Source organism: Miscanthus floridulus, chromosome 8 (genome assembly GCF_019320115.1).
Source record: "Miscanthus floridulus cultivar M001 chromosome 8, ASM1932011v1, whole genome shotgun sequence".
NCBI classification, from domain to species: domain Eukaryota; kingdom Viridiplantae; phylum Streptophyta; class Magnoliopsida; order Poales; family Poaceae; genus Miscanthus; species Miscanthus floridulus.
The window spans coordinates 42,476,184-42,496,990 of record NC_089587.1 but is presented as its reverse complement, the minus strand read 5'-3'; the positions used below and the strand labels follow the sequence as shown (position 1 = coordinate 42,496,990).

The following is a 20,807-nucleotide window of genomic DNA, read 5'->3' as shown; positions in this document are numbered from 1 at the left end:
ATAGTAGCCAACCATGTTTTACTAACCTAGCAAGCAAAATCAGGGCAAAACAAGTCTAACAAAGGTATGCACCATTCAGGTTTCACAACATGTTTCAAATGTTTCGAAGCAGTGTTTCAATTGTTATTTACATGATTAGGCATGTGTGATTAGAATGCTTGATGATGCATGATATGCATGATTTGCAGTGACTAAATGCAGGCATAACACCGGGGTGTTACACTCTCTCTCCCTCCCTCCCTCTCTCTCTCCCTCTCGCTCTCTCTCTCTCTCTCTCCAGCTGAATGCCTGATGATTGACATATGATAGCTTGTCTACATATTGCTTATAAGTGCGTGGGCCATGTTTGGACAACCGAGCTTTAGCAGGGGTAATAGGTACAGCAGGCATTTAGCCAGGAAACCAAGATCGTCAGCAGCTAGTGCTAGCTATGTTCCCTTCACTGTGCACAAGAAGGCGATGTTTAATGCCAATAACGTCGTTGCTGAGCCTTGCCGCAGTAACGACTTTGCTGATCATGTCCGCCGTAGCTGTAGCTGCCGAAGAAGATCAATCTGCGCGGCCGATCGCGCTCCCTGGCTGCCCGGACAAGTGCGGCAACATCAGCATCCCCTACCCCTTCGGCACCAAGGAGGGCTGCTACTTCGACGCAGGCTTCTACATCGACTGCAACCTCTCCTACACACCGCCGTCAGCCAGCGTCAGTGGCATCCTCATGAAGAAGGGGAGCGGCTACTATTTAGAGAACCAAGCCGACATGCCTGGTATCAGAAACAACGACGACGGCCTCTTGTGGTTCCTTGACCTCATCGACATTGATGTTGCAGAGGGTGTGGCACGGGTCAACGGGGCTGTAAGCTACGACTGCAACGTGAACGAGACCTACCACTCCATTGGCGTCTTCGTCATCAGCCTCAAGCTCTCGCCGGTGTTCCTCTTGTCGACGACGAGGAACGCCCTGGTGGGCGTCGGTCAGAGCGTCGGCGCCCGTTTGTCAGGCCAGACTAGCAGCACCGCCAACTACTCTGCAACATGCAAGTCGCTGATCGACACGCCGTCGGTAGCGCAAAACGGGACATGCTTGGGGCTCGGCTGCTGCAGTGCAGAGCTGCCACCGGGGACCGACTTCTTTGCCGTCAGTATGGAACACCAGAACAACACAGGGTGGAAGACCACCCCATGCAGATACGCCATGGTGGTGGACAAATCCTGGTACAACTTCTCTGCACGGGATCTGTACGGCCACGACCTTTTCGACAGGAAGATGGTCTCTGATGGCGTCCCGCTCGTCCTCGACTTCGCCATCAGGAATGAGTCGTGCCTGGTCGGAGGACGGCTGCCCGCAGCCTGCCGTAGCAGCAACAGCGTGTGCGTCAACGCCACCCACGGCCCTGGGTATCTCTGCAAGTGCAACGATGGTTACGAAGGAAACCCTTACTTACCTGATGGATGCCGAGGTACGCAAACTTGTGATAATCTGTATTATGCATTTACAAGCAGGCAGTTGGATCAGCTCGTTAAGACAAAATTCTGGTCACAATCCCAGAGTAGTGACGCTAGCAGAATGCCTTTAGTTCTCAATTGCTGCGCACATTTCTCACATACACCGGAAATAAAGTATGTGCCCATTTGAGTAATGTTAACAAAAACATGAGAAAGTAAATCCAACTACTCTCTTCGATTCAAAATATAGGTCATATTTATTTTATCCTAAGCTAGACATCTCTAATTTTAACTAAGTTTGTAGAGGACTTAACATACTAGACCAAATAAATGCACTATATTAAAACATATTTCATATTGATAGGTTTAATGAAACTAATTTGCTGTTATATATCCTTGAGCAATTTTCAAATTTATATGGGTCTTGCCATATTTGTTATGGGCTGATACGGTCGAAAGATTTCCACAAGTTAAGTTTTTGGCTAGTACGTACCCCTCTCTTAAAGTACGTAGCCATTGACTATGACAGCTCGGTGCTAGCTGCAAACTTTAGCCACACCAGGCATCTTGCTTGTCCACACATGCAATTTGGCCAAGTTTCAATCATTTCATTGCTACCTGCTTGATCTATTACGAGGATACAGATTCCGATCCCCAAAATTTCATGGGCATCAGCCGTTGTCCTTCTTGCCCTTGCCATGGTGACTGGAATCTTAATCATAACTTTGAGCGTTATCAGTTATTTGTATTCCCATATAAACAATGTGCTCAGCATATACAGCATAACTTTAGAATCTCACTACTATAAAAACAATTTCAGGAAACAATGAATTTCATTTTCAGAGATGTTATCTTTATCTGTCGCCTCTATAAATCATATTTAGACCCTAATACAGAAAAAATTTAACCATTTTCAAATGTGACACTCACTACCGGACTGCTTGAATTTGCCGAGTGTCAAAAACACTCGGCAAACCACCTAAAACACTCGGCAAATGGTTCGCCGAGTGTAACACTCGGCGAACAGCACTCGCCAAAAAATGTGACGGCAAAGCCAACTTTGCTGAGTGTTTTTTATCGGGTACTCGGCAAAGCCTTTGCCGAGTGCTCGACACTCGGCAAAGTTGAAACCGAAAAAAACCGAAAAAAATAGGAATTTTTACCCAAAAAAAGGAATTTTTTTTTATCGATGGAGGCCCCCACCGGCCAGCGCCCACCCATCTACGACATTTTTCGCGTGAATTTCATGGCTACGCGACCGACGCGATTCGAACCCGAGACCTCTCGCTTAGCACGTACCTCCTCTACCACTACACCACACTCTCACTTGTGTCTGGATTCCGTTTTATTTTCCAATATATTATACTAAACCGAGTATAAATTGCATGTTTGAGGCACTAAACGAATTCAAATAAAAAAGTTGTAAACTACAAAGTTTCATAACTTTTCGAGATCTACACTTTTAGTTTAGGAAGTTTTTCCATCCGAGGTCGTTTATAAAATTTAAATTTTAAAATTTTAAAATTCAAACACAGTTTTGCATGACAAGATGTTTTCAAATCAAAAAGTTGTAAACTACAAAGTTTCATAACTTTTCGAGATCTACACTTTTAGTTTAGGAAGTTTTTCCATCCGAGGTCGTTTACAAAATTTGAATTTTAAAATTTTGAAATTCAAACACAGTTTTGCATGACAAGATGTTTTCAAATCAAAAAGTTGTCAACTACAATGTTTCATAACTTTTCGAGATCTACAGAGTTTATTTTGGTTGTTTTTTCATCCGAGGTCGTTTGAAAAGTTTGAATTTTAAAATTTTGAAATTCAAACGCAGTTTTGCATGACAAGATGTTTTCAAATAAAAAAGTTGCCAATTACAAAGTTTCATAACTTTTCGAGATCTACAAAGTTTATTTTGGTTGTTTTGTCATCTGTTCATCCGACATGGTCGTTTTAACATTGTTCACAAATCTTATATATCTCTCTTGTAGTTTCATAAACTACAATAGAGATATGTTAGATTTGTGAACAAATTTATTTTCACTTTGTCGTATGAAGAAAAGACCAAAACAAACATTGTACATCTTGATGAGTTATACAACTTTGTAGTTGAAAACTTTTTCATTTGAATTAATTTACTGCTTCAAAATGTGCTTTGAAATTTTCTTTGCCGAGTGTCAAAAAAATAACACTCGGCAAAGAAGCTCTTTGCCGAGTGTAAAAAAAACACTCGGCAAAGAAGCTATTTACCGAGTGTAAAAAAAAACACTCGGCAAAGAGACTCTTTGCCGAGTGTTAAAAAAAACACTCGGCAAAGAGCCTCTTTGCCGAGTGTAAAAAAAAAACACTCGGCAAAGACGTGTTTGCCGAGTGCCCGAAAAAGAACACTCGGCAAACCACCTGACACTCGGCAACTGGCCGGTCTCCGGTAGTGACTATTGAGAGACCCGCCTCTGCAATAAGAACCGGCCAGCCCATTACCAGCCTTTAGCCATCCAATACTTTTCTCTCTCAACTCCCTGATCCATCCACCCCTCACTTTGGGCTTCTTGGGACCCCTCCTATATATCCAAAAAAATCAGCTCCACTTCTTGTTCTCATTGCCAAACATGCTCGGCTCGACCAACTCCAATCCAAAAAAATCCTAGAGTTAGAGGCCAGCTCCAAGGATTTGCTATAGCTCCTCAAGGGGTACTCTAGCAAACAAGATTTTAGACCTCATTGCCACTATTTACACAGGGTGGGATATTGTCTAGGTCACCAAGCCTTCCCCTAACCACGATGTTGAGCGAGCCACAAAGGCTCTAATTTGTACAAACCAAGGTAAGTGTTGCAAGCCACTAAGGCTAACTGCATGGCTATTGAACTCTTTTGGTCACCTTGGTACCAGTGGCGGAGGGAAGGGGGGCTAGAGGGGGCCAGGCGCCCCCCAACATTCTGATTGGTCTACAATATAACCTCACATTTAGCAACTAATGATGGTAATCAGTGCATGCACTTTGCCCCTCCAAACTCCAGTATAGGCGTATATGGCCTGTGTGGGTGCATCGTTGGCAATTGCATGGCTTTCCATCACCTCCCCTATCCATATGCATGCCTTCCGACATGCACCTCGGCCATCTCATGCCCTGCCAGCTGCTCTGTCGCTATGCTTGCCAAGCCACCACACTGCAGTGGGATGTAGCATAAAGGCTATGAATCTACTAATGGATATACAGTGTATAATTCTATACCTTAGAATTTTTCTTCATTAGATAAATGTATTTTCTGGAATGGATATATAGCTCATTTGCCTTAATTACTTGCTGACATATTTTTTCACTCTTATGGTTTCTATTCGACGTGGCCATGTTCTGATTTTCTTTAGCTAGCAAATAATTAGAAATTGTTGGCTATGAGCTTCCAAAAAATCTTCACATACACCTTGGCCCCCATGTTTGGATCCTAAATCTTTGTGGGCACCATGCCCCGCCCCCCATGTTTGAATTCTGGCTCCGCCCCTGCTTGGTACCGTTCATTGAAGTTTCTTCACCGAGGAACAGGTCTCCTCATTCTCCTGCATACCAAGTCGCAGTAACTCCCCACCAAGCCCGGAGGATCGATAGTGCCAGAGTAGCACCACACTACCAAGTGTCTCGGCACACCAAGATTACAAGGGCACAAAGCCCAGCTCTCTATAGCTTCCAAACTAAAGCCTAAGCACATTCTAGTCTAGCCCTAATAAGATTACATGCTTTGAATCAGCTGGTGCCAATTGTAATTTTGATACCAGTTGATAGAATTCACACTGATCATGATATCAATGATCAATTAGGGAGCAAGTCATATACCTTGAGCAAAGTGTAGTAAACAAATGTAAATATGCAATGCAATCCTATAGAAGGTAATGCCACATGATACTATAAGGGTTGGATATGTTATCAATACTTACCCACTTGGCATTGGTTTTGGCCAATATGTTGCACCTCCGTGGTATGCAGCCCATGTGCGCTAACTCTCCATGTTCTGTGTAGTGCCACACATGACCTTCACAGCTTGGAGATCTAAACTCTTTGACTCCCAACCGTGTTCTTGGTCATCTCCTTGAGTACCCAAATAGGCTTGTTACATACTTGCATCCCCAATCCTTTTGCCCAACCTTGTTGTCAACCACTTTGTCATTGTTTAGCTTCTTGATGATTTAGTTGATGCTCTTGATCATGTTCTTGTAGTTAGGATTGATGTACATTTTGTACTCCTTCCATGATTGGCTTGATCTTTACCCTCTCCATCTTATTGTCCTTGACTTGTAAGCATTGTAAGGACTTGTGGCCCTGTTGGTCACACTTGAACCATGCTGAGTTTATCCTTCCTAAAACTTCTTTGTCAATGCTCATGGTTATCTTGAGAAAGTTGGACATTGGTTGTTGTGTTCTTGCCCTTCAAAGTATCCAACTCCTTATTGAGACTCTCCACCTCTTACTTCAGCTCATCATTCTCCTTTGCAATGAAGTCATCACATGTTTTCTACAACAACTTTTTGAAAATGAACCTTGTTGCAAGTGGTTAAATCACAAGAAGTGGATACATCTACCTTAGAATTTGAAATTGAACCAGAGGTAGATTGATCCATGCATAACAAAGGAAAATGTTCATTTAAGTTGCTCAAGCTTAGATTTAAGTTTCTCATGCTCCTTGTCTAACAAATTGAACATGTTAATCAATATCTCATAACGAGTAGAAAATGTCTCCTTGAGTTCCTCAATTGCTTTCAGAGACTCAATTTCCTTTGCTATTCATGGAGAAAGTAAAGTATATTTAATTCATGATCGGAGGAGTCGTCACTTAGATCTCTTGCATTATCTAGGGCCATAAGGCATGTTGTTGATAACTTGGTGGAGCATGTGGTGAGTGCTTGTTTGACTCATCACTCGAGCTAGTGTCTTCACCGCATACCTAGTCTAAAATAGCCTAGAAAGACTCATGTTTCTTCCTTCTTCTTGGCTCTCAGTTTCTTGATCCCTACACGAACATGTCGATGGTTGGTTGAGTACACTATCTTTCATATGACCTTCACATGCATGTCTATCTCCTTGGTATGTGCATGGATGACTCTTGGGCACTCTTATAAAGTTGAGGAGCTTCTAGCATCATCTTCATCATTGCTCACTTATTCGTCACTTGAATTTGATTATTGACGCATTGGCATGTTGTTTCTCGCATGTTAAGCTCTAGATGCTTGGTGTAGGTGAAGAAGGATTATTGTTGATGCTCATGCAAAGCTCATGTGTGCTGAATTTGTTGATGCCATGATTGGTGGTCATCCTATCAAGATCCTTCTCAAGGAGAAAGGAAATGACCAAATTATTCCTCTAGATGCTGAAGAGATTGAATAACCTTGTAGATGTGCTCTACAAATTCAATTTTCCTAACACCTAATAATTTATTGATTTCATTCACAAGAATATCTAGGAGTGAGAGTATATCGTGTGCATTTTCATGCTCTTGTTGCTTGAAGCTATTAATCTTTTCAATGAGAAAATGGTAGTTTTAAACCCTTTGTACCTCGATGGTTATCTATACCATTCCAAAGCTCTTGTTTAATTGTACACAAAAACATGACTGAACACACCATCATATATATATATATAGGAGGAAATATTGTTGATTTTGCAACCACATAAAATTTTATCTTAACCTTAGTCTGATTCTTCATGTCCTGTCTGATTCTTCATGTCCTGTTCCATGAGACGTGTGTACTACACATCAAGCCTCTTTGATTGAAGGCGTTCCTACATAAGCACTTCCTAATGTGAAAACCCTATGTGATAAAATAGGAGCCATATCTATACCTATCCCCTTTGTCAAATTCTTCGCTCATTAAGAAATGAAGCCTAGATAACAATTCCAAATAAGATGATTTCATAAGTATGCCAATGGAACTAGCTTTAGCCTCATTGAAACATGTGAGATCTAGCTCTGATGCCACTTGAAAGGAACCTAGGGTGCCTTAGACCTAGGAGACCCAAGAGGGGGAGGGGTGAATTGGGTATTCTAAAAACTTACCCTAGGGCTTTACTTGATTTACATTGGAGAAACAATAGACTACTCTAGCCAAATGTGCAATTATGTTTTCTAGTGTCCTCTACATATATACCAAAAACCTAAGAGTTTACAACCTAAACCTAAATCTATCAACTATCCTAAGCAAATCTAGGAAAGGTAAAGGTCAAAAAACAAGCATACTATGGAAGATTAAATGTGATAAGTAAACATATCAAGCAAAAAGGGTAGACTCTCAAAGACACTGAGATGTATCCTATGGAATCAGTTGCCAAAATGGACTACCTAGTACATGTTGAAGCTCTACCTAGGTACGTTCTCGGTCACCAAGTCTTATGCTGGTCATGGTGTTGAGCTAATTAAATAGAAAGGCATTGCACAAACTAAGGCAAATGCTGCAAGCCACTAAGGTTTTCCATCACTACCAAACTATTTCAATCACATTGGAGCCATCCATTATGAAGTTTGTCCATCAAGAAAGGTCTCTCCTCATACCTCAACCATCATGCGCCACCGCTCCACAGCAAACTCAAATGGTCAACATCGCTAGAGTAGCACCAAGCCACCAAGTGTCCCGACAGACCAAGATTACAATGGCACAAAGCCCAGCTCTGTCTAGCACACAAGCAAAATCCTAACCACTTGTGAATCTATCTCTAAGAAAGATTATAAGCTTTGGATATGCACACTAAGATTTCATAAGGTGGATGACGTGTTGCAATACATGCTCGAGCTTTCTGTTGCTCTATTGTTCAACATGCTTTTAAATGGTCTATATGTAGCCCCAAAGAAACTAGCTAGCATTGGGAACAAATCTGCAAAAGTAGTCACCACCAGATGATGTGATGGCTCCCAAGTCCGTGCAACTAATAGTCCAATGGGGTATCTAACAATTGATGGTCGTTGCCACTTGGGTCAATAAGGTCCAACAATACTAGATGATATGTCGGTTGGTCCCAATGCTCTACCAAATCATCTCCATCAACCAACGTGCCCCTAATTTGCATCTGACAACCTGTGGCCTATCTTCCTTCATTTGGTGGATGATTTAGTGGCACTGTGAGCGTCATCTTTTCATTGTCATAGGTATGTATCATCACTGTATGATACATTGGCCTTCCTTACTCCTCAATAGATCATTTTGTGCGCCCTGATTTCATTGGTTTTATCTCTACTAGCCGCTATATGATCAAATGTCTCTAATTTGTTTTATTGATTGCATACTCCAGTGAAGAATCTTCCCCATTTCTTCTCAATTTCTACTCTGATCTTGATCAAACTCTTTCCTTGCATCCCTACAATCTAAATAACCTTGTCTAACATATCTCAATACATATGTTAGTTCTAGTAATTAAGTTGTCCTATGTTGGATTAGAGGGAGGTTGTTATAATGATCCACTCTTGCAAGATTTGATACTGAATTGGAAGAAGGAATCCAAGAAGAGCTTCCAACCTCCAACCCCGGTGAAGAGGAAGGTTAGAGAAGATGAAGGAGCACCTTGGTAAGTTTCTACAAAAACCTTGGAGAGTTTGGATGGATTGGTATGTTGGATTGAAGCTTCATTGATGCCTTCCCAGTGCTTACCTTGCGTTGTAGAAGGTGAAGATGATGTTGATGAAGGAGTGGAGTGTGGAGGAATAAGATAAAGAGGCATTTTGCCTAGTTTTGGTGACTTATTCATGGCTGACAAGTGGGCCCAGGATGTCTTAGTGTCAGACACCTCACAAGTTGCATGTGGATAGTAAATTGATTCCAATGATACGAGAGGACTTGAGGTCTAATCCCCACGTCCTTACAGTCAAAAGGACCTGAGGATCAGACCTCAAGCCCCTAACCTAGTCAACAATAGGGATGATGTGGCTATCATTGCTACATCGATCTTACCCTGCCACAAGAAATTATGTGTTGGACTTAGAATCTTAAGGGCATTTGTGTTCATTAAAAAAAGGGAAAGTATGGTTTTTTTACTTTGACTAAGTTTATGTAGAAGGGTTCAACAATTCTCAACTTTGGTGCAATTATATTTTATGATGATGGAAACATCTTTTCTTTTATTCTTTAAGAATATATAATTTGTTGTCATATACAAATAATAACAATTATAATATTCTAGGCGTTATAATAGCCCGAGTAGGATGTTTCATTCCATTTTTTCTATCTTGCATGAAAGTGTATGTTTATTCTTTAATATATGTTCTTTTGTAGACATTGATGAGTGCGTGCTCCGAGATGTGCGCCCTGATCTACGAGATACATATCCTTGCTTTGGGATCTGCAAGAACACAATAGGAGGCTACGATTGTCAATGCGAACTTGGAATGAAAGGTGATGCAAAGAATGGCACATGCAAAATAGTGTTTCCCCTGATAGCAATGGTGGTTACATTCGGTAAGATTATCCAATAACCCTTACTGCATTTTAAAATCTATTTTTGGCCATTAAACTATCTCTTGAGTTTGATTTTACAAAACCTGACATATTTAGCCATAAGTCTGGTTTCAAAGGTGGTTGTATCTATATACGATTTTATAAATAATAAAAAATATGATTAAGCGTCTTCAACAAAGCTCTAAAGGTCTTCATTTGAGGTGTAGATCATCTCCATATTTGTCCAAGTCCACATTTGCATCCTATTGAACTATATCATATACACACTTGCAAACATTATTAGTCCAATTGGTCTTGTTGACCATCAAACTCCAAAATCCAAGCTAAACCAATGTGGTCCATTTTCTTTACAAAGGCATGACAATATGTTGTGTGTACCCAAATTGTGGTCGCTTGCTACTACTGTAGCATAACCCGTTTCACCTTCTTAGTAGACACCTACTGTAGTGAATAAGGGTATGTTTGGTTCGCGCTCTGACAGGCAACTGGCCTCCTAGGTAGTGATCCTGGCTGCTAGGCGACAAAAATCAACGGTCTGGGATCCTTGACTGGTAGCCAAAGCTGCCTGGTTAGCCGACCAAACACGCTCTTCCTCCAAGGCATGGTTTGTCTCTTCCATGGCATCCTTGGTCACCTGCACCTGCAAGCACACTCTCCTTCACCATGCGCAAGGACTCGATGTGACCTTGAAGGCATCCTTCTCTGGAGGCCCAAGAAGAAATATTTCCCCTACATTGTCTCATGGCTAGAGCAATTTGTGTAATAAGCTTAATTTTCTTTGTTTCTTTTTTTTGTTTCCTGAATCCCCGCTCTCCCCCTCCCTCCTCCTTTTAAAATTGGTATGACTCCTCTTGTAACCTCCTTGGTTGCTTTTTAATAAAATTTTCAGTAGGGGCTCCTGAGCCCCTCCTGTTCCCTAAAAAAGGCATCCTTCTCTGGATATGTCTTTAGCTCCACGACACACCTGGTGTGAGCCTCGACATCCTCCCAGGCAGTGGCGAATCTAGGATTTTAGGTGAGGGTATGCTTCCCCAAAAAATTCATACACAATTCGGTAAATCCATTTAGCAATTCGGTAATAAGGCTTAAATTCATAAATTAAGTAGACACCATATCCACTAAATACAATATAAATAGTTTCAAAAGCCATACCGATAATTGAAATATATGCATAATAGAGTACCAAAGACTTACTATGTTATTTTGCTGATGTTTTTATTCGACGCTTTCGAAGGGACATAAATGTCTCAATTATATCATCTTCATCAACTTCAAAGAAAATGTCTCGCTCAATGAAAGTGACTAGACAATCATCCAAAAGACTATCTCCCATCTTATTTCGTAACTTTGTTTTCACTAAAACCATTGCAGAAAATACCCTTTCAACACTTGCCGTTGCCACGGGTAGAAGCAATACCAATTTGAGAAGCTCATAAACCATATCATACACTTTATGCCTCCTTGTTTGAACAAGCTTAACTGAGAGATCAACAATATTTTCTAGACCTTTGAATCTATCATCCTGCCTCATGTCATCAATATAATTATCTAGCTGCAATTCAAGTCTGAGCAAATTATTATTTGAGAAATCCTTTGGGTAGAACTCAGCTAGTCTGCGTAGCTTCTTTGCATCAAAATACTCAAATGAATTAGAAGGATTGAAGGTTGCCATACAAGACAACAACTCCATATTAATCTCATCAAACCGATTATCAAGTTCTTGACTTATTTGATCAATGACACCAATATATACTTCTCTTCTGAAGTGATCATCATTGGTTTGCTTTCGAGCACGAGCTTTCCTTGTTGATTTGCCGTAAGGAACATAATCACCATCCATAGCAGGAACATCAACACCATGTTTATCACAAAATGAAGTGACCCTCTCAAGAAAATTATCCCAACCATCAGACCTCAATTCTTGCATTTTTTTCTTTGCCACGTTAACAAGTGATATTGCATTAAGAATATCTTGCTCCCTTCTTTACAAACACTCAGATAACTCATTTGTGTATCCAAGAATAATATACATTAAGTGTGCAAAGAAAATAAACTCAAAGGTCTCAAATGCTCCAGTCACAAAATGTATTTTGGTCCAATCATCCTTATATGTCGGATCATCCCCAAGATTAACCAGTACATCATGGATTGATTCATACATAGTAATGATGCTGCATATAGTTTTGTAATGAGATCCCCATCGAGTATCTCCAGGCCTAGGTAAACCCATCTCTTGATGTAATCCAGTTCCAGATACAATTTCACCACAGTCAAGTGCTTTCTTCACATTCTCAAGCCGAGCATTTCTAAGCATGTCATGACGCTTACAAGAAACTCCAACAATATTCAACAAGATAGATACTTGATCAAAAAATGAACTGCAATCAGTATTTCCCTTAGCAACAGCAACAAGAACCAATTGGAGTTGATGAGCAAAACAATGAATATAATAAGCAGAAGGTGATTCTTGCATGATCAGTGTTTTCAACCCTTTAATATCTCCTTTCATGTTGCTAGCCCCATCATATCCTTGACCACGAATTTGAGTCAAACTCAAGCCATGACTAACAAGTAAAGCTTCAATTGCATTCTTTAGTGATAAAGAAGTAGTATCATCTACATGAACAACTCCAATAAAATGCTCACATGGCCTTCCCAGTTTATCAACATAACGCAAGCAAAGAGCTAGTTGTTCTTTATGTGATATATCACTAGACTCATCTGCTAAAATTGCAAAGGGCTCATCACCAAGTTCTTCAATTATTTTCTTTCTAGTTTCTAGGGCACAACAGTGAATAATTTGCTTTTGTATGTCTAGGCTAGTTAATGTACAGTTACCTGGAGCATTGTCCAAAACATACTTGTTTACTTCTTCACTATTTCCGGCAAGAAATTTCAAAAGTTCAATGAAGTTCCCTCTGTTGCTAGATTCTTCACTTTCATCATGTCCACGAAATGCCAACCCTTGATGCAAAAGAAACTTGATACACCTAAGTGAATAAGTCAACCTTTTCTTATAAAGTCGAAGATCCTCATCACTCCACTTCTGAATATTATAATCAATTCCTACCTTAGGATTTATAAAGGCAATGTATCTCTCTTGAGCTGCAATATGTGCCTTGGAACCCAAATGTTTTAGAAGTGCATTCTCTCCTATATTCCAATTATTCCAGCCATCAACAGTAAATGCCTCTGACCCCGTGCCCTTCTTAAACAAGTAGCATATAAAGCAAAATACAGCATCCTTCTTAATACTATACTCAATCCATTCATGATTGTACATCCAACAAAAACTGAATTGGCGATTTTGTCCTGAAATCTTTGTTTTCGGAAAATCATGTGCAAAAGGTTTGAATGGACCTTTAGTAATATATGCTCTTCGAATTGCATCTTGATCATTAACAGGATAACTAAGAATGGGACGTCTTTCACCTGGATCATGTGGAAGGCGATTGATGTCATAAACTGGTGGCAGTGAAGATGGCTGTGCTGGTGGCGGTGGCGGTGGTGGCGGTGGTGGCCGTAGCATACGATTTTCAATTTCCTCAACTACTCTCTCATCAGTCTGTTCTTCCACCATAGGTACAACCGGATCAGGAGAGCGATTAGAAGTAGCACCAGCTGCCGCTGCCTTCCTCTTTGCTTCATGCTTCTTAAAAAGAGATGCAATGTCCCCGTTTCTCTTCATAACTGTTGATTGCAAAAATATTACAAAGAACACAATGCCAAATAATTAAATAAATTGTGCTTGCATGATTGGACTGACATATGTGATTATGGATCACTCACATGATACGAGTACCGAACAAAAAATCAATCTAGGTCAACTCCGATGTTGGGAAAAATCCTCCACCTTGCTGTGTGATAGATGATCCTATAATTTTAGCGCTAAGCAATTAGCAATTAAAGTACACATGATTTTTTTAAAAAAAAACAAAGAACAAAAAATGTCACCTGAACGGCTGGACAATTCTGATGCCGATGCTTCTCGTCTGTCAGTCTGTGTGCCTGTGCCTTTGCTTTCAATCGGACGAGAAGACACAAGGACGGGCGGCTGGCGGCTGGTGGCTGGCGACTGACGGACGGAGTATTGGCGTCGGCGTCAGTCTCGGCGATTGGCGTAGGGCACGCCGAACTCGCGAAGACTCGAGGCGATCAAAGTCCAACCGTTCGCTACGCCGCTGCCTCGATCCGTCCACGGTCCACCGTCTGATTTGGCGTAGCTGGCCGCATGGGCCGTGTCCGCGTGGGCCTGACGGACGCTTGCTTGCACTCGCGAGTCGGCCTGCCTGCTCGTGCCTCGCTGATTCCTTGGTCTCGTAAATGAGGGATTTTTTTTTGATAAATACGTATATGTACTCCACTTCACGCCGAAAACACAGGGTATGCTGGAGCATATACAGCATACCCTGTAGCTCCGCCCCTGCTCCCAGGCCTACCCCAGTTGCTCCCCCAGCTCGACCACATGCAAGGGCATCCTCTCCCCACCCCACCTGAGGACATACAATTTCCGTTTTAGTGATGACATGTGGCCTTGCCAAGCTCATGAGCATCACCAGGAGATGTGACCCTAGTGCATCGGCAACAACACGTCCAAGATCAAGCTCTCTTTTGGTGCTAAGAGGCACACCCCCAATAGTATCCGGAGGGATGTTCTAACTAGCGGCAGTGTTTCCCCATCAATAGAAATAATGATCACTCATGTGATTGAGATGTGCGACACAAGCTTGGCAATGATATTAATGATCACCCATGTTGGTCTACATCTATTTTGTAGGTTTGGTGACTGTCGCTCTAGCCTCATTTTTATTTAGGGGGGTTTCACCGGTTTTCCTTACGTGGTTATAAGGCTTTTGGACCTGATTTCCCTTATGATCTGGATCAACTCGATTCTTCTATACCAAACTATAGGGACACCTTGCACTTTTGGAAGGTTCTTAAAAAAAAGGAACTAAAGTTCCTATGCAATCTCAACTTGCCACCTTGACCTGTTTGATTAGGCCAACAATCCCAATTTAATTTATTAATTCCAAAAACTAGTTTTATCCATACTTTATTACTTAAATGAAGGGCAAATTCATCGATTCAAGCATAGTGAGGTTAATTATGTTATTATGTATGCAGGTATAATCGGTGTTGCATCTGCATTGTCTATTTTAGTATTGTTCAAGCTTTTGCTGGAGGAGAAAAGGAAGACAAGAGAGTTTTTCATTAAAAAAGGGAGTCCTACACTTGAAAAGGTTAACAACATCAAGATATTCAAAAAAGAGGAGCTTAAGCCAATCATACAATCTCAGAACGTTATTGGAAAAGGTGGGTTTGGGCAGGTTTACAAAGGCCTTCTTGATAATCAGGTGGTTGCAATTGCAATTAAGAAATGAATTAATGTTGACAAGTCGCAAGAGAAGCAATTTGCAAATGAGATCATCATCCAATCACGAGTTATCCACAAGAATATTGTCAAGCTCATTGGTTGTTGCCTGGAGGTTGATGTCCCAATGCTGGTTTATGAGTTTGTTCCAAAGGGTAGCCTTGATGACATTTTGCACAGCAGTCCCAAGGTGAGCCTCCGTCTAGACATTCGTCTAAATATAGCGGCAGGAGCAGCAGAAGGTTTGGCATATATGCATTCAAAAACCTCTACTACTATTTTGCATGGTGACGTCAAACCTGGCAACATACTTTTGGATGAAAACTTTGTTCCAAAAATCTCTGATTTTGGAATCTCAAGGCTTATAGCAATAGACAAATCACATACTAAATATGTGATAGGTGACATGGGTTATGTTGACCCGATATATATCCAGTCAGGCTTGTTAACGAAGCAGAGTGATGTATACAGTTTCGGAATTGTGCTGTTAGAGCTCTTGGCCAGGAAAAAGGCAGCTTTGGGTGAAAACAATAGTCTAATTAAAACTTTTCTTGACGCCTTTACACAAGAGAATGGGGCCATTGATTTATTTGATGAAGAAATTATAGCAGAGAAAGATATGGAAATACTTCGTAAGCTTTCCATGATTATCTCAGAATGTCTAAAGCTTGAAGTGGACAAGAGGCCAGAGATGACAGATGTAGAAGCACAACTTCAAAACCTGAAGAAAGCTTACGAACCATAACATATGGCGTTTGCAACCGTGGCGACGTCGAAATGACCTGTATCCGGCCTAAATATTGTGGTTCCTTTATTGTGTACTTCATGTAGAGACTCACGAGAGGAACTTTTCTGCTCTGGACGTTCGCTTTGGTTTGTTGCTCACCGCGTTTGCTATTATCCACGCTCATTGTACTTAAATGCTCAATATTTGTTACTACCATAATACTGCCTCTGTTTAAAAATGGAGGGAGTATTCCAATATTAAGAGTTACATTACTGTGTTCGCAAGTGCAACACATTATATTCATGTGCCATATATATAGTTTCATTTCTCTCCAGATACTTTAATGCGTGTTTGTTTATTCCATTGAGATATGTGATATAGTTTTATTTGCCTCTGAATTATTTGCATAACTTGCAGTGCCTAAAATGGAGGGAGTATTCCAAGCATGTTTGGAACATAATGCATTCTAATCCTCCTATGCCTAATTTGGGAGGGCTTCTCTTAAGACAGCTCCGGCTTCTTGAAAATCCTGTAAACTATAGCAAAGAGCTGTTTTTCTCTCCCTCCAAAATAAACCGAAAGCCAGTAAAATCATAAAACTAGCTTCACGTGCTCTGGCTTATCTTATCTGAGTACTATAACAAAGAGTCGGATGGGACAAGCGTTCCAAACAGTCACTGGTTCTCACAAACTGTGTGGGCTCAAATTGATGGTCCAAGATCAAGCAGGACCCACAATGATTATTTACAAGTGCCATTTAACGCTTGCCTTAGTGCTCGGAGATGTCACATAATTCGGTCCCATCTTATTGACTAGCAGTAACGTACTCCTACCATTAGGTGATCCCAAAGCTAGCATGCGTTTAAATCAGATCAGATCTTTTCATTATAATAAATTGTAGTGTTCAAGGTTGATACCCAGCAGCAGCGCAGCACCAAATACTTGTTGCATTAACGCCCTTGCCAAATGCCATGAGGCTAGGGATTCAGATATATCTACAGTGCTGCAGACAATGTTTAGAGCATTACATTGCAGCCTATCCGAACCACATTTCTGACAGGGTTTGTCATATCATTTTCACATGAACCTCTGCTCTTGTTGCATGTTGGTGTTAACATTAGTTTTCTTGTCTCCTCTCTTGTGTCATATTCAGCAGTAAGAAATATTCAACGTTCAGCTGTCGTACTTACCAAACTCGATCGTGTTTTTGACTCCTTGTTTTACTCATTTTCATTTACGATGGAAGTCATACGAACCTGCATGTCGTCAGAACCCTCACCTGCCTGGTTGCCTTGCTTTGCGGAACATCCGGCCCGGGAAAAAGCCGTGTTCTATGGATATTCTGCAGAGCTGTACTGTCACCAATTAATGTTACCAGAGTTGATCGATGTTTTTTTTTACTTCCTTTTTCATCTGCAAAATTTATCCCAAGTCCATGCAACCTTTTTCGATCATTCTCTCATTTCTCCGTAATTTTGTTTGTATAGTTTCTGCTGTCTTATTTTCTCAGGCCAACAATGAGGTTGAAGATTCTCGATCGAACGCGCCGGGAGCGCACAGATGTTGTCCATCCAACAGCGGAGTAACTAGGGTGCAGTACGAGGTGCCGTACTCCGAGTTCATGAGCGCACAGTGGTGGCACATGGATGCATGTTCGCATGCGCCCCTGGACCCCTGGTATCTTGGTGTCTGTTTATTTATTCAGAGTTGCAAGTACAGTCCCTTCAGTGTACGTATTCCAGTAGTAATTGGATTTTGTCCTAGGATTTTTTTAGTGCATCAAATCAATGATTAGGATCTTGTGAGATGAGGTTACACTTGATTTTGTCGTAGAACTAACATCCGATCCGTTTTGTACTCTGAGAGTCAAAGGTATTTGTGAGATGATGCTACACTTGAATTTGGAATTCATCCATCGTGCAAAAAGCAAACTCCCTCCCATGGGCCCAGAACCCTGATTATATTCCCCCATCATACAATTACTTGTGAACAGCATTTGTCTGCCTAGTGCACTGACAATAATCACACGCCAAAGCACTGCTTTTCTAAGAAGAAGACCGGAGATGAGGTCCCATTATTGACCGGCGACCAACCAACGCACACATGAGCTGTAGTCGAGGATCTAACGCTGCCATATACTAGTATCTGGTCCAGCCCAAAGACCTATGAATCTCGCAGGCAGGCAGGCTCCCATGCGGTTGCGACCACGCACAAGAACGCTAGCCCTGTAGCCCATGATGAGCTAGAGCTACGGATTGGACACGCCATGCACGAGGACCGCACCGGCCGGCGGCGACGACGACGGAAGCGCAAACCTCGGCCGGTGACGTCCGAGGCGGCCAGAACCAACCAGCAGCCGTCGTGATCGGATTTTTTTTTAATTTTAACTCTTTTTTTAATATAATTTTAAATCTAACCATGTCGGTTTTTTTAACTAACACTTTTGGCCGCGCCTATTGCCCTGGCGCGGTCAAATGCCTGTGCCGCGCCACGCGGCACAGGGTTGACGTGGCGTGGGGCGGCCGGGGGGCGCTGACGTGGCCGGTCCTGCCACGCCACCCATCATGGCGCGGCAGTGCCGCGCCCTGATCTGTGGCGCGGCAGGACCAGATATATACCGCGCACGAGCCCACCCACCCGCACACACCCCTGCCTGCCCGCCCGCCCGACGCCGAACCCCCCGCCGCCGCCGCCAGCGCCCTGCCTGCGGCCGCACGCTCCCGCGCCCGCCTGTCCACGCCGCGCACGTGCCCGCCCAGCCTCGGCCGCTTGCCCACGCCGCGCCCGGCCACTCCCGCCGCGCAGCGCCCTAGCCGGCCGCGCCACGAACGCCGGTGCGTCAAGGCCGCCCGCTCCTAAGGTACCTCCCTCTCAATTTCATATTTTTTTTGTTATTATGTAGTATAGTTAGTATTTTTTGTATCTACTATTAGTGTCTTTGACCAAATTTATATAATAGCGTACTAATATTTATGATACTTTCGTAATAAACTCATTAGGAGATAGAAATATTAATACTCGAGAAGCAAGATGTGTATTTATTTTGAGACGGAGATAGAAATAATGATACCATTTTTTTAGTTTTGATCAAACTTAAACATATTTGACTACTCAAGAAGCAAGATATGTATTTATTTTGAGACAAAGAGATTACTTGTAATTTTAGAACCAATGTTTTATATGGATTGATTATGTATTTATTATCTAGTATACTTAGGATTTTGGGTTTAGAGATTTAGGCTAGTTAGGTTAGTGAATTTATTTGTGAACTTACTAATGTTAACTTGAATTTTGTTAATTTGAATACTCTAACGCTTTGTTTATCAATTTATAACAGGATGGCTCCTCCCACGCAGCACTCGTTGTACTCCATTCTAGAGGTGGAGTACGACGACTAGCACCGAGCACACATCTTGAGTGACAACGACGTAAAGTGTCCTTGCCTCGTTTGAGGCCCCGCACTCACACCAGGGTGCATCAGTGGGATGAGCATTATACGCCGTACATACAGCGTGCCGGCTTCCTCGAGCTTGTCCGTGCTGTCAACCACGGTCTTCCGCCCCTTGATCTAGCACTACTTACTACAGCTGTAGACAGGTGCGAGTGCATTCTTTGTACGTAAACTTTCTCGTAACAAATTGGAGGCAACTAACAGTCGTTCTATTCTTATAATAGATGGATGCTTAAGACCCACACGTTCCACCTACCTTGTGGTGAGATGACCTTGACGTTGTAGGACATGAATGCTATTTTAGGCCTTCGGTTGGGGGGGCTTCCAGTGACACAGATAGTTGACAACGATCACTGGAGGGAGCTGGTGGCTCAGTTTACTGGTTTTCTTCCACCGGACGACGATGCTTTCAAGAAAAATAAGTGAGTAATTCAAGCCTATTTAATACTTGCATTGCTTTACGGCTGGCATCGGGTCTCATTTTCTTTGATCAATTACAGGAAAAGTTCCAGTGTTTCATCGTCCTGGATCACAGAGCGCTTTGAGTACTTGGACCCACAAGCTGAGGAGGCACAGATCGACAGGTTCGCTCGAGTGTGGCTCTGGCACTTTCTTGGTGCTTTCCTCTTCCCAGATGCCTCGGGCAACACCATCAGCTGAATCTTCCTTGATATACTTCGCTAGCCATGGGAGAACATAGCGGGGTACAGCTAGGGCAGCGCAGTCCTGGCATGGACGTATCGACAGCTATGCGTTGCCTGCCGTCGCACCTCAGGACATGCGAACCTTGGGGATTGCTCCTACCTACTCCAGGTTTGGTGTTGGGAACGATTGTCCGTTGGGAGACCCCTAAATAATGGTTTACCGGTAAGTACTTCGGTTCATTATATTCTTCTAGACACTTAGATATGATGAGATTATTTGTTGCTAATTCATTATCGTGTTCAATGCAGCAATGGAACGGGCATGATACACTCCCTACAGCTCTGTATATCTGGACGGAAGCACAGTTAGTTAGAGGAAATGCGTGGCGCAAGTACAGGGAGTATACGAACGGTCTCGACGTCCTGACACAGCACCAGGTTATGCTCTCTATACTATCGTAGCAGTGTCTTCTTCGATGTATAATATATCACAACCTAACACAATTACGAAATTTTAGGTGTTTTGGTGTCCTTGGGATTCTCCGGAGCTCTAGGACTATCTGAGTCCTGTCACTAGGGACGAGTCACACGAGTATCGCTGCGATGTCCCTCTTATTTTCTTCCATGTGATCGAGATTCACTTGCCCATCCGGGTCTAAAGACAGTTTGGAAGAATGATAGGCTGCCCACCACCGCTTTACTCCACCAATCAAGTATTGCACGGGTGCGTTATCGATTAATAA

General features: G+C 42.2%; 1 pseudogene; it reads left to right on the top strand.

Moving 5' to 3' along the window:
- The first annotated feature begins 430 nt into the window (after positions 1-430).
- On the top strand, positions 431-15,987 carry LOC136468945 (wall-associated receptor kinase 2-like; annotated as a pseudogene).
- Positions 15,988-20,807: the final 4,820 nt, after the last annotated feature.